The 15,000-nt window shown below is 45.0% G+C and overlaps 1 protein-coding gene across 8 annotated transcripts in view; it reads right to left on the reverse strand.

Annotated features, from left to right (window-relative positions):
• LOC121283790 (ETS-related transcription factor Elf-1-like) overlaps nucleotides 1-15,000 on the reverse strand; it is a 172,514-nt gene that overhangs the window by 29,552 nt on the left and 127,962 nt on the right. The gene's annotated exons all lie outside the window — the stretch shown is intronic.

The raw sequence follows: 15,000 nt of genomic DNA on the forward strand, positions 1-15,000 counted from the left end.
GAGTTGACGTTTCGAGTCCTCATGACCCTTCGACAGAACTTGAGTTCAAGTCCAAGAAAGAGTTGAAATATAAGCTGGTTTAAGGTGTGTGTGTGGGGGGCGGAGAGAGAGAGAGAGAGAGAAGTGGAGTGGGGGTGTGGTTGTGCAGTGATAGAAGCAGATCATCAAAAGATGTCAACAACAATAGTACAATAGAACACATAGGTGTTAAAGTTGGTGATATTATCTAAACGAATGTGCTAATTAAGAATGGATGGTAGGGCACTCAAGGTATAGCTCTAGTGGGGGTGGGGAGAGCATAAAAGATTTTTAAAAAATTTAAAAAAAAAAAATTTTTTTTTAAATAATGGAAACAGGTGGGAAAAGGAAAATCTTTATAATTGATTGGAAAAAAAAGGGGAGGGGGAAACAGAAAGGGGGTGGGGATGGGGGAGAGAGCTCACGACCTAAAGTTGTTGAATTCAATATCCAGTCCGGAAGGCTGTAAAGTGCCTAGTCGGAAGATGAGGTGTTGTTCCTCCAGTTTGCGTTGGGCTTCACTGGAACAATGCAGCAAGCCAAGGACAGACATGTGGGCAAGAGAGCAGGGTGGAGTGTTAAAATGGCAAGCGACAGGGAGGTTTGGGTCATTCTTGCGGACAGACCGCAGGTGTTCTGCAAAGCGGTCGCCCAGTTTACGTTTGGTCGCTCCAATGTAGAGGAGACCACATTGGGAGCAACAAATGCAGTAGACTAAGTTGGGGGAAATGCAAGCGAAATGCTGCTTCACTTGAAAGGAGTGTTTGGGTCCTTGGACGGTGAGGAGAGAGGAAGTGAAGGGGCAGGTGTTGCATCTTTTGCGTGGGCATGGGGTGGTGCCATAGGAGGGGGTTGAGGAGTAGGGGGTGATGGAGGAGTGGACCAGGGTGTCCTGGAGGAAGCGATCCCTACTGAATGCCGATAGGGGGGGGGGGTGAAGGCGCTTGCCATTTTAACGCTCCTCCCTGCTGTCTTGCCCACATGTCTGTCCTTGGCTTGCTGCATTGTTCCAGTGAAGCCCAACGCAAACTGGAGGAACAGCACCTCATCTTCCGACTAGGCACTTTACAGCCTTCCGGACTGAATATTGAATTCAACAACTTTAGGTCGTGAGCTCCCTCCCCCATCCCCACTCCCTTTCTGTTTCCCCCTTCCTTTTTTTTTTCCAATAAATTATAAAGATCTTCCTTTTCCCACCTATTTCCATTATTTAAAAAAAAAAAATTTTTTTTTCTTTAAATCTTTTATGCTCTCCCCACCCCCACTAGAGCTATACCTTGAGTGCCCTACCATCCATTCTTAATTAGCACATTCGTTTAGATAATATCACCAACTTTAACACCTATGTGTTCTTTTGAACTATTGTTGTTGACATCTTTTGATGATCTGCTTCTATCACTGCTTGTTTGTCCCTACAACCACACCCCCACTCCACCTCTCTCTCTCTCTCTCTCTCCACCCCCCACACACACACCTTAAACCAGATTATATTTCAACTCTTTCTTGGACTCGAACTCAAGTTCTGTCAAAGGGTCATGAGGACTCGAAACGTCAACTCTTTTCTTCTCCGCCGATGCTGCCAGACCTGCTGAGTTTTTCCAGGTAATTCTGTTTTTGTTTTTGTTTTGGATTTCCAGCATCCGCAGTTTGTTTGTTTTTATCACTGCTTTAACGGTGTTATGTTAATGTATGTTGCTGTTGTGGATAACTGTAATAGTTACAATTTGCTAATACAGCTAATTGGCCTTGTGCCACATAACTAACACATCCCAACATACGTGCACACAAGAGACAGAAAGAAAAAGACAGGGCCAAGAGGGACGTAGAAGAATGGAGAAGAGCGAGAATAGGAAATGCACAGGTGCGAGCATGAATAAGACCATAAGGAGAGCATGTGTGGTGAGGGAATAGTATAAGTAGGAAGGAAGATACTGCCCCACATGCACACACAAAGCACGCATGAACAAAGGATGAGAAGGGAGTTAGTTTGAGAAAAAAATACGAAGGAACGAGTAAACCGGAAGTGAGCAATTCTAGTAGGGGTCACCAAACCTTCTGACGTAACCTTGCACATCAAGTGTCTCAAAGATAGGCACAAGTTTCAGTGCTGTTAAAATTCTCCTGCACTCAAATATTCGTTATCCACTGAGAAGAGAACAAGCTTCAAAAAGCACCAATCTGATGGCAGCCTAGCAAACCAGAAGCTGCCCAGTTCCCATGATGCCCTGTCAGAATTTTGAACTTTTTGTTTATGTCAGGAAGCAGAGTAAGAGGGTCATCTACTCAGTAACAGGGCCATCAATTTAGTATGGATTATATGGGACATTAGTACAGTGACACACACATTATATGCATACATATTAATAACTAAAAGCAAGGAAATGGAAACACTAAATGCAAAGCGATAGAAAAGGAAAGTCGAACACTTAAAAGACAGGATAAATTGGGACAATGAAAGCAAAATTTCTGCAAAATCAAAGTAGAAAGGTCAGAATCTTAACAGAAGTATGGTAAGTATATCAATAAGAATGACCACAGAGATTTAGGGTGGACTAAAGACAGCAGCAAACAGAAGAGATACAAGCTAGGAAAGTAACTGAATAAATGTGACATCAACCATGAATCTTCACAGCCCACATATCCCTGTGGGACTCCCTCGGCCAGAGTTATCACTTCAAACCCTATGCCTTGTAAATGCCAACTTTGTCTTTTAATGAAATAGCTGGTGATTAAAAAAAAAGTGAATGTCCACATCAGACTTGAAAACTGCTCAAGGACTCATCAATCACTCAACGTTCAGAGTATTTAATGCGGGTTGGTGCCACAAGGAGAGCAGGGCAGTATTGGAATCAGCAGGGTGAAGGGATTGGTGATGTGAATGTGCAGGATCTGCAAGGATTTATAATTCTCGTTCAAAGGTTTCTGCTGCCTGCAAAATAGTATACTCAAAGGACACTTTCATAACTTTAGGACTTCCGAAAGTGGTTGACAGACAATTCATTATTTTGAGGTGTAGTAATGTAGGAAACACTTGAGGTCCCACAAATAGCAGTGACATAATGACCAGTGTTGATACAAGCTACCAGGGATACAAGATACCAGGGTTGCTCAAGGAAGAAATGTCCAAGATGCCAAGAAAAAACTCCTTTGTTCCTTTTCAAAATATATCATGGGATCTCTTATGAACTCCTGCGCTAGTAGGTTTAATGTCTCATCTGAAAGACACACCTCCAAAAGCACAGCCCACCCTCAGTACTGCACTGGAGTGTCAGAGTCAAGCATATCCCACTGAGCCACAGTTGACACCTTCAGTAGTAAAGGGATCTATTCCTGCTTCATTCATTTTAAAACCAAAGTGCAATATCTCACATCACATATCTTTAACTCATTCAATTGTTTTGAGGAAACCAAAAGTCTTGCAAAGTCTGAACAACTCTGTTGAAAGTCACATGTAAACTTTTGTCAAGATTAAGGTCAATATTCAACTTCAGACCATTAACTCTGCCCTCTATTTTGAGATAATTTTTTCCCAACCCCCCTCCCCCCACAGGGCCACTCTGTAACTTGTTCTTATGCTTTGTTTTCAGAGAGCGCTGACCTTTGTTCTGCTATTAACACGTTCTGCTATCTGATCTTTGTACGGCTATTAGCACCTGTCTCAGGCCAAAATTTTCTGCCCCCATTGGCGTCAGGCATGAGCAGACAATATGGTAAGAGGCCAAAAATCTGTTTTACACCGTTTGCGATCATCTGCTCCGCTAGTCAATGGCGGACCACCTTTCATCGTCCATCGGGAACTCATTTCAATGTTTTTGCATCTCATCATCTTGCCTGCCCGGCGGAATTAACCCCCCACGCTGGATTACCCGGGCATGTCGGCATGATTGCATTTTGATGTGTTTCACGACAGCAGTTATAAGGCGTGCACCTGGTAAGCTGAACTTGGAGGTAGGCGCACACCAACGTTGAGCAGCACACAGGAGGATCGCCTGTTTGACTTCAAGGAAGAGGCGCTGTGCATTCATGCAAAAGCACAGACAAGTCATATTTTCCCAACTGGCTGACAGTGCCATGCCAGGACAAGGGCTGCACTGTGGTTGGTGCTGGGCAGGGGGCACAGGGTGGTGGTGTGTCAAGGCAGGCACAGTCTGCTGGCTGTGCAGAAGCACATTGTAGTGGGGGTTGGGAGGGAAGTAGCCGCGCATTAGGGAAACCTTGTATTAAGTGAACATTCCTCTGCAGTTGAGGCAGTTCAGGCACTGCCTGATTGCAGTTGGGCCTCCAGCTTATCTGCCCATTCAATCAAAGTAGAGGCATGAAAGTGCCACCAAATGCTATTTTTAAAAAAACAAATCATTCACAGGATGCGGGCTTCACTGGCTGGGCCAGCATTTATTGCCCATCCCTAATTGCCCTTGAGAAGGTGGTGGTGAGCTGCCTTCTTGAACTGCTGCAGTCCCTGTGGTGTAGGTAAACCCACAGTGCTGTTAGGGAGTGTGTTCCAGGATTTTGACCCAGCGACAGTGAAGGAACGGTGATATATTCCCAAGTCAGGATGGTAAATGACTTGGAGGGGATCTTTCAGGTGGTGGTGTTCCCACGTATCTGCTGTCCTTGTCCTTCTAGATGGTAGTTGTCAGGGTTTGGAAGGTGCTGTCTAAGGAGTCTTGGTGAATTGCTGCAGTGCATCTTGTCGATGATACACACTTTTGCTACTGTGCGTTGGTGGTGGAGGGAGTGAATGTTTGTGGATGGGGTGCCAGTTAAGTGGGCTGCTTTGTCCTGGACGGTATCAAGTTTCTTGAGTGTTGTGGGAGTTGCACTCAAGCAGGCAACTGGGGAGTATTCCATCACACTCCTGATTTGTGCCTTGTAGATGGCGGACAGGATTTGGGGAGTCAGGAGTTGAGTTACTCATCACACGATTCCTAGCGTCTGACCTGCTCTTGTAGCCACAGTATTTATATGGCTAGTTCAGTTCAGTTTCTGGTCAATGGTAACCCCAAGGATGTTGATAGTGGGGGATTCAGTGATGATAATGCCATTGAACATCAAGGGGTGATGGTTAGATTCTCTCTTGTTGGAGATGGTCATTTGTGCCACACAAGTGTCAGGCAACGTTACTGCAACTTGTCAGCCTAAGCTTGGATATTGTTCAGGTCTTGCTGCATTTGGACATGGGCTGCTTCAGAATGCTCCTGAACTTTTTACCCCTTGGGTACAGACTGCAAATTAATGAGCGCTTTAGGGACTGTAGAAAAATTGGGAGACTGGGCACTTTGTACAATCTCCTTGCGAAAGCTGGCCATGCAGCAGTCACTAGTGGAGGCACTCATAGCCCCTTGCAATGTCACCATTCAGATTTAGACCAGTCTCCCCCATCCTTCAAGCTAACAGGGCAGCCTTGCAGTGCAGCCTTGCAGTGCAGGTTAGAAGAATGCCTGCATCTGAGTGGAGAGCACAGCATGCGGCAAAGCTGCTGCCCATCGGTCAGGTGGAGGTGGGTGGGGTATTGGACAGGCATGCAGTGCGCTAAAATCTGGCAATTCAAGTGGTGGCCAGCACTCTGCAATATGCCATAAGTGGCCTTCAGACTTAACCAAGAGGGGTCCTTAGTATGCCCATGCCAACCCATGCATTTCTCTTTCATCCTGCAGAAGTACAACATCAGGTGCATAGAGCCTGGTGACCTAGCCATATGCCTCATGGCTTATAGGGAGAGGAGACGAAGGCAAAGAGACTGATGGAGGCACCTGGTCGGGCAGAGGGAGGAGCAGCACCGTCAAGAATGGCAGCTGGGGCTGCTGCGCATGCTGTTGAAGAGTCACAGCGCGCCGTCGTAGGTCGGCACTTAGCTAGACCCAGGGTCTACAGATGGCGCTCATCATTTCTATGGATGACAGGGAACCAGTGGTCGATGAAGACTGCACATGTCCAGGGAACTGGTCAGTCGCATATGCCAAGTGCTGCAGGATTTGGCGCCATGGGGACCTGAAAGGTATCCACTGCCGGTGGCCGTGAAAGTGACCGCGAAAGTGACCACTGTGCTGAATATTTACACCAGTGGCTCCTTCCAGGGCTACACAGGTGACCTCTGCAAGATCTCACAAGCCTCCACACCCAAGTGCATCCAGGAAGTCACAGACACATATTTATGAAGGCAAACAACTTTGTGCATTTCGCCCAGGATCAAGAAAACCAGACAGCAAGAGCACCGGGATTTGCGCAGATCTCTGGTTTTCCACAGGTGCAGGGTGCCATCGATTGCACTGTCATGTTGCTTGGATTTCAGTGGCAGCAAGCGGTCAATTACATCAACTGCAAGAGCTTCCACTCGCTGAATGGTGGAACAACTGCGCCTCAAAAGGTGCTGAAAGTGCAGAGCAAATGAAGAAACTCTGTTCCTCCGGCCCAGGTTGCAGGTTGCCAGATTGCCAGATTGACACTGCTCTTCAAAACAAGGAGCCCTAGACAAGGTGACATTGTTGGCAGTTTATTTACAATAGTCAAAATTACACACAAGTGATTAGTGCCCACGCCCACGCATTTTCTTAATCTTACTAACCCTGCTACTACATTTTGGTGCTCCCCTGACATCCACAGAAGAGGTAGAAGCAGCCTGCTGACTGCTACGCCTTGTCTGTGACGACCTTGACAGGCATCCTCTGGAAGGCCCTGGCCTGCTTTTTGACAATCGCACCTTCCTCAGCTTGTGTAGCTGGAGATGCTGGAAGAGGGGCTTTGGATTGGACGGACACACCCAAGACTCACCTGTATGGATAGCCCTGGCACGTCCACCTGCTGATCCTCCTTCCTATGGGTGCCAGAGGGCCCCTGACTGTCTTCTTGAGAAGGTGTAGCTGGAGTGAGATCGAGCTACTATGCATCTCTCTTGCAATGACAGTGTTGGAGACCAGCTGTGGCATCAATGATGGAGTTCAGCCTGTGCAGCAGTGCAGGACTGATGTTGCGGATCAAGGTCTCCATGGCAACCACCATCCTACCAGTGTTGACCTCGGTACATTGGCATGCCAGCGCTATCACCTCAGATTAAAGGCAGACGGACTCCCCCATTGAGCCTTGCAATCTGAGGAGTGCAGTGGACATCCCCTTCCTGATGTTCCCAAACTTGCATTTACAGTTCAAGCAACTGAGGTTAGACTGAGTTCAGAGGCTCCTCATCTGACTTGGACTCAGCAGATTTTCCAGCAGAGTGTTGGAAACCTGGGAAGTTCCTGCCACCTGCTGTGGATCAGACAGTGCGATGCGCTCACCAGATTGCAATCCTGAGGCTATTTTACCGCTAGGTCCCACCAAGCTGTGCGTCTCTGCGCTTGTGGAGGGTTTGGGAGGGCACTGTGATGGGTCTTCAATGAGGGTGTCATCATATTCTTCTTCTGAGGTGTCATTGGGGCTTGAGTCGAGGACCTGGCTTGTGGACCCCAGAGGCTGCTTCCCAGATATGCCTACGAAAGCAAGGAGAGACAATTATAGTGCATGGCAGGGAACTGAGTAACAGGGGATATCACTCACAGCATGGTTGTCTGATGGATGTTGCACTGCTGGATCCTCACTTGGTTGAGCATTGCCGACCTCACTGTCAGCACAGGAACAGTCCAGATGCTCACTGGCCAGCTGGATGACTCTATTTTCAAAAAATCTACGGAGGACCTTGATGCAAGGTATTCCTCCACCAGCCTGTGACCTCTCATTTTTGTGTGCCAGCTTGTCCTGCATGAAGACAGATGGAGAGCCTGTACACAGGACACCTGCCAGGCAAGATAAGAAGGATGCCTGGCACGTGTGGGTGATAAGTGGTGCCACAGATGGGATGAGGACACAATCCACAGGGCAGATGAAGGTGTGGGAGAGAGTGTGAATGGTGATGTCTCTTGAACTGGCAGTTAGTGAGGTCCCTGTGGATGTATGATGGGCTTGTGAGTGTGCAAGTAGACAGTGATGAGAAGAGTGATTTACCTTAGCTGAAATGAGGAGATCATTCATCCTGTTTTGGCACTGGCTGGCTGTCCGATTTTGGAGGGCATTGGCGCTGACCACCGTTGCCAGCGCCTCCCATGCTGGATTGGTGACCTTGCTTGATGGTCTACGCCCAGAGCGGGAGTAGACAACTTCACAGCAGGCTTCCACTGCGTCCAGTAGTCGCTCGCTAAATTTGGGGGCAGCATGTTTCCTCCCTTTGGCAGCCATCGGTTCCCAACAGCTCCCTACCCCTTGTGTGCTAGCTCTGCGCAGGGACAGCCTTTAAATATGGTGCCCAGTTTACTGAGTGCTGGAGGTGATGGCGGGGTGGGTGAATCAGAAGCCACCCAGCAACCCAGCGTGTTTCCCGGGAATACATAATTTACGAGGCAGGATGCACCAGGTGATATGGCACAAAAAGTTGCCACTGTGGCCAGCGGGTAAAACGTCCTTTTTCCTGCCCATTACTGCACTTTGTGCAAATCTGGGACAAGTCCACCCTTAGTTTTTAACAATATCCTTACTCCTCCCTTTGCCTCATGTCCATGACAACTGTCAAATCGCTCCTGAGCTCCCAGCCTTCTCTGACCTTCTATTTTGCTCCACACCCTCTCTTCAACAGTATAAAATCCATTACATTTCTACCACTCTTCCGCTCTGAAGAGGAGTCATATGGACTCAAAACTTTAACACTGTTTCTCTCTCCATAGATGCTGCCAGACCTGCTAAGTTTTTTCAGAATTTTATATTTTTATTTTAGATTTCCAGCATCCACATGACTAAGGTCAATAGAGTTTTGTTGGGAGTTTCGAAGGGAGTTAAGGTGGGTAAATAGAATTGACGTACAGATCAGCCCCATATAACTGAAAGGTGGAGCAATGGCAAGCGGTAAAATGGCCTATTCCTGTTGCTGTACTTATGTTATTTCACTATATATTACTGACTAATAGCAAAAAATGGGGAAATCACTTGCATTTTCTTTTGACACGGCCTGGGGGTTAACTCTTAAGGTTGTGATGCAGTTGTCAACCATGTTATAACTGATTAAGTTTTTTTTAAGCCATTGGTTAGCCTTCATTAATTTTGGAGGTTGGGGTTTCCCACTCCACTATTATCCTGCTGAGTATGTGACATTGATGCTCATTGAATTCCATGAGCAGAGAAAGCTGTTCACTTCGGTTAATTCAGTCATTTCTCATGGCGAGTTTGTTTTAAATTGTCCAACAACTTGGATTAGAAAATTTTGAATTAATGGGACTTGAATGCATATAGTGTGTAACTAGAACAATAATTGCCCTTTATTAGAATATACAAAACCTGTGACTTGCCTACCAAAAATCCAGTACAATATCTCCAGGCTTTTTGTGCTCCCAGCATTCACCATCTGGGTCAATTTTGTGACACATCTGTTGTTACATCTGCTGCTTGCTGATTTGTTATCCAATAATAAACGTCAATAATTGGAAACTACAGCTGTCAGTTTCACATATATGCAATGCAACTTGATAATATTCAAAAGTTTTCCCACTGCTGTCAATAGAATTTAGGTAGAAGAGAATAGTGGGGACAATACACTTTCATACTCTTGTCCCCTTCAACTGCCAGCAAACATGCTGAGGATAAAATTTCCAAATTTTGCTTCTGGCATTGAATCCCCCATGGCAAGTAAGCAGACTGGAACACTGGTTGCCTTGATTTTCCAGTTAATCATTCATATTACATAACTGGAAAATCAAATACAACGAGCATCAGATCTGTTGACCTCTGTATCAAGTTCTTGATGATCTGTGCTCTCACCAAGTGAGGTGCCATGCTGAGAGGCAAGGCTCAGAACATTCACTCTCCATGAAATCTATTTAACAGTAGGATATAGTAGTGAATATGGGGGAAATCTGATGCAAAGAATCAAATGCTAGGAGTACAGCAAAACATGAAAGTATATTCCTCAAGTGTAAGTACTTTTCCTCACTGGGAATATTACGAACTTAATTTAAAATAGGCCTTCCACAAAGCACTATACCTCATCACTTATGAAATGTAGTTATTTGTTGAGGATCTCAATTACCACTCAATAACGGTACTTAACTCCTGAAAGTAAAACTAATCCTCAAAAGGCTAGCCTCGATACATGCCACGGTAGCTCAGTGAGGTTTTACAACATATTAATCTTGTAAGTGTGATCCTACTAGGTCTGGCTTTGAGAGAGAGAGAGAATCAGGGCCATGTTGTGTCAAACCGAACAGAGAGCAAATCCCCATCAATGCTTCCTGCTACATTCATGACCTAAAATGATTTTGACAACTGTTTACATTTTTGGTGAGTCATGAAGTTAGAAATCTAAGCCAGCTCTATTAAGTGTCAGTTGGCAGACTCCTCAATCATGGGTGCAGTCTAAGTTTGTTGTTTCTATTAGCACAAAAAAAGGTCATACAAATGCATTTGGTTATATTCATCAGAAGCAATCCATGTGATCAGCTTTTGAAAATGTTCCGGTAAAGGCTCTATTTTTCTCTAGCTGTCATGATTCCTTCCTCTGTGAACGTGCTGAATTGAACTCAAAGTGGTGAGTAACCAGAGTATTCTACTAAATCAAAGGAAAAAGTGTATGTATGAGCACTCAAATTCTGAGTAAAGCTCACATACAACTACTTAAGGGAATGAGTGTTCCTATATGTGCTATTAAAAGGTTTAATGCTAGCACAGAAATAGCATACGTGTATGCAGTACAAGTACCAAAAATGATCCGTACGTGAACTTTGTTCTTCAGATGTTCAATCCTATGGTACTGATGGACAACCAGTCAGTAAAGCAGAAAACAGATGTAATGATTCATAACGGATCAACAGTCAACAGGGAAACAACGAAGGAGATGGAAGAAGAAACATCCTAATCTACTCCGTTAGTTGCACTGTTTCTCTGTGCCTCGACCCAGATAACAGGAGAATGTAATTTTCTATCTCTACTTCCTATTTTGGAATAAACCAGGAGCCATTTCAACTTAGCAGAGGTATGGTTTAACAACACTAGTTACTTTAGATGCTGATATCAACAGCCATGTCTTTTTTATCAGGTGTACATGAGAGACAAAAAACAGCCAGCAGAGTGCAAAGAAAATGATTAAACTGGCATTGGTTTGTAATGACAGTTAAAATATTTTTCTCAACTTTACATGCAGAACATGAATGTGCATCTAAACAGCTGCTCATTATCCAGCAAAAGGCAGACTGAAAGACTATAGAGCAATAGTCATGCCCATCCTGCTCTTCACATGTGAAACTCGAACTGTGTACCAGTGTCATGCCAAGAAGCTCAACCACTTTCACTTGAGCTGCCTATGGAAGTTTCTGAAGATCTGAGGGCAAAATAAAAGAGGTGCTCACCCGAGCTGGCATGCCAGCATCCATACCACACAGACAGTCACAGTTGGGTTTGGCTGGTCATGTAGCTAGAAAGCCTGACACTTGCTCACGGAAAGCTGGAGTCTGGGGTGCACTCTCATGGTGATGAAAGGAAGCACTAGAAGGACATGCTGAGGGCTTCACTTAAGAGTTTTAATGTCGACTTCCAGTCCTGGAGAAACTCACCCAGGTTCACTGCACCTGGCGCAGCCAAATAAAAAACGCTGCAGTCTCCTTCAAAAGCAAGCACACATCAGAGGTAGAGAGAAAACGCATGCAGAGGAAGTCCCGAGCCAGTAACTCGTCCAAAATTCAAATCATCTGTAGTATCCTGCCCTTTTTGTAGCAGAACCTCCTAGACACAGATTGACCATAGCAATCACCTATGCTTCTACCAGAACCCCAACAAACACCACAGTTGATGAACATGGTGATCTTTGCCATGAAGGATGAACAAGATGATGATGTAGTAGTAAGTTCAATATCACACAAAGGTTTACTGTAGTGGTCATACACACAATTAAATATATATTTGCAAGCATTCAAATGCTACCAATTAATCTCATTCCTTTGTTCTGTCATCATGGTTCTACAACTTTTTCATTTTTAATGAAAGCTCTAATTTTCTTTCAAAAATTGCCAATGAATCTGCATCCACCACTCCTTCAGGCAATGTTTCAGGTCATAACTTGCTGAGTTCAAAAAAGTACTCATCTCCCCCAATTTCTTATGACAATTATTATATATCTATGTCACCTAGTTACAAACCCACCTGCTAATGGAAATAGTTTCTCATCTGTTCTATCAAAACCCCTCATAATTTTGAGCACTTCTATTAAATCTCCCATTAACTTTCTCTTCTTTAAATGAAGAGTCTCAGTTTCTCTTGTCTCTAGATACTGAAGTCCCTCATTGTTGGTACGATCCTGGTAAATTGCCTTTGCACACTTTCCAAAGGCCCTGACATATTTTCTAAAGTGTGATGGTCAAAATTGGATACAATAAAGCTAAGTTTAGCAATACCACCTTTTAAACAGGGTGCTTCTATTTATAAAGCCAAGGATCCAGTATGTTTTTTTAATTGCCACCTTCAGAGATTTGTATATGTGAACCTATGGGTCTCTCTGTTCCTACACCCCTTTAAAATTGTACTATTTAGTTTGTACTGCCAATCTTCATCTTTCCTACTAAAATGCATCACCCTACACTCTGCATTAAATTCAATCTCCCATGTCTTCTTCACTATGTTGACTGTGTCATTTATTCATGTCCTTCTAAGTAATAATTTTGTCCTGTCTTATGGGGCAGGTTTTCTGTTTTGAATCGAGACCGTTTGGATCAAATGCAGACCCTACCCGAACTGTGTCGGGAGCAGTCACCTGATAGACATTTTACCTGGAATGGTCAATTAGTGACCCCCAGAGAGCGCACTGTTCAATTAAATTGGAGGGCTTGAAGCTGGGGAGCCAAAGGAGGCTGCAGCTTGAAATTTTGAAAAGCAGTTTTGGTCACCACACTGTAGGGGGTGTTTGATTGCACTGGAGGAGGTGCAGAGGAGATTCACCGGGATGTTGCCTGGGATGAATCATTTAAGTAATGAAGAGAGGTTGGATAGACTTGGGTTGTTTTCATTGGAGCAGAGAAGACTGAGGGGTGACCCGATCGAGGTGTACAAAATTGAGGGGCATGGACAGGGTGGATAGGGAGCAGCTGTGCCCCTTAGTTGAAGGGTCAGTCACGAGGGGACATAAGTTCAAGGTGAGGGGCAGGAGGTTTGGTGGGGGGGGGGGGTAATGTAAGGAAAAACTTTTTTACCCAGAGGGTGTTGACTGGAATGCACTACCTGGGAGGGTGGTGGAGGTAGGTTGCCTCACATCCTTTAAAAAAGTTCCAGGATGAGCACTTGGCACATCATAACATTCAAGGCTATGGGCCAAATGCTGGTAAATGGGATTAGTCAGGTAGGTCAGGTATTTCTCACATGTCGGTGCAGACTCGATGGGCCGAAGGGCCTCTTCTGCACTGTGATTCTAAAATAAAAAATGGCAACAGCTGTGATGGGATAGGAGGCAGGGACAGGAGAGAGAGAGAGAGATAAATGCCCAGTCTTCCTGGAGTGCTGGAAAATCCAGTCAGCCTCTGCTCATTGGCCTTAATTTGCCTCTTAATTAGTTTAACAAGTTACCCATTGCTAGGGGGAAGGTAGCCTTTCTGCCCTTGATCCAGCCTCCAGGAAAATGGTTCAAGGACAGAATGACACTGGTAAATCAGCATGTCAGCCAGAAATGTGAAATTATGTACCACCTGCATCTATTCCTGCCCCCATATTGGGAAGAATATTACTGCCCATGGTTTCTAGAAGTTTTCCCCATAATCACCACTACATTAATTGGCTTGTAGTTACCTGGTTTCTCTCCCTTCCCTTTTTGGAACAGGAGTGCAACATTTGCAACCTTCCAGATCTCAGGCACCACTCTCATATCTAAGGACGATTGAAAGACTGTGGTCAGGGTCCCTAGTGTTTCACCCTTATGCAACCTTTGATACATCACATCTGGACTGGGTGACTTTTCTACTTTTAGCACTGCCAACTGCTTAAGTATCAATTTATTAACATCATATCCTACTCATCTATTCCTTTTCCCTTTATAGTCATATTGACCATATCCTCCTCTTCACTGAATATAGAGGCAAAGGACTTCAGCCATGTCCTCTACCTCAGCAAGAAAATTTCCTTTCAGGACCTTAATCAGCCCTACCTGTCCTTTGACAATCCTATTACTGTTTATTGTGTTTGCGAAAGATTTTAGTGTTTGAATTTTTTGTTGGCAGCTAATCTTCTCATACATTCTCGTTGCTCCTCTTATTTCCTTTTTCAGTTCTCCTCTGTACTCAGTTTGATTTTGCAGCAGATTGTTAACCTGACATTTATCATGAGCCTCCTATTCATGTTCATTTAAGTCTCAATTTCTTCAGTCCCATGTGGGGGGGGGGGGCAATGGAATGAGTGTGTCAGCAGGGTGCTAGTTTTGGAAGCCGATCCTTTCTCTTCAGGGGAATAAGGATCTAAAATTTACAGAGAGTGGATTAGGGGAAGCCGGTCAGAAGAGCATTGGAATAGTCAGATTTATAAGTGATAAAGACATGGATGATGGTACCAACAGCTGATGGGGGTAAGGAAGGTGGGTGGGGAGACAGGTGATGCAGAGGATATATATGAGGTAACAAGCTTAACTTAAGGTGAAATAGGATAGCAAGGTTGCAAACAATCTAGTTCAAACTGAGGCAACAGCTGGGGAGGGATGGAATTGGTGCTTAGGTTAAGGAGTTTGTGAGGGGATGAGAGGCTGAAGACAGTGGTTTTCATCTTCCCTATGTTTAACTGGAGGAAACAGCAGCTGATGTAAAACTGGATGTTGGACAATCAGGCTGACAATGCAGAGGGGGGCGGGGGGGAAGTTGGATGATGCCAGTCTAAATATGAAGAGACAGGGCCAACTTCTGTATGATGCAATGAGGAATGGAGAGGGCCATCAATCAATCCATGAGGGATTCCAGAGCAGAGGCTCTCAACCAGGGGTCTGTGCCTTGGGGGTCCGTGAAA

This window comes from Carcharodon carcharias, chromosome 11 (genome assembly GCF_017639515.1).
Source record: "Carcharodon carcharias isolate sCarCar2 chromosome 11, sCarCar2.pri, whole genome shotgun sequence".
Classification (NCBI taxonomy): domain Eukaryota; kingdom Metazoa; phylum Chordata; class Chondrichthyes; order Lamniformes; family Lamnidae; genus Carcharodon; species Carcharodon carcharias.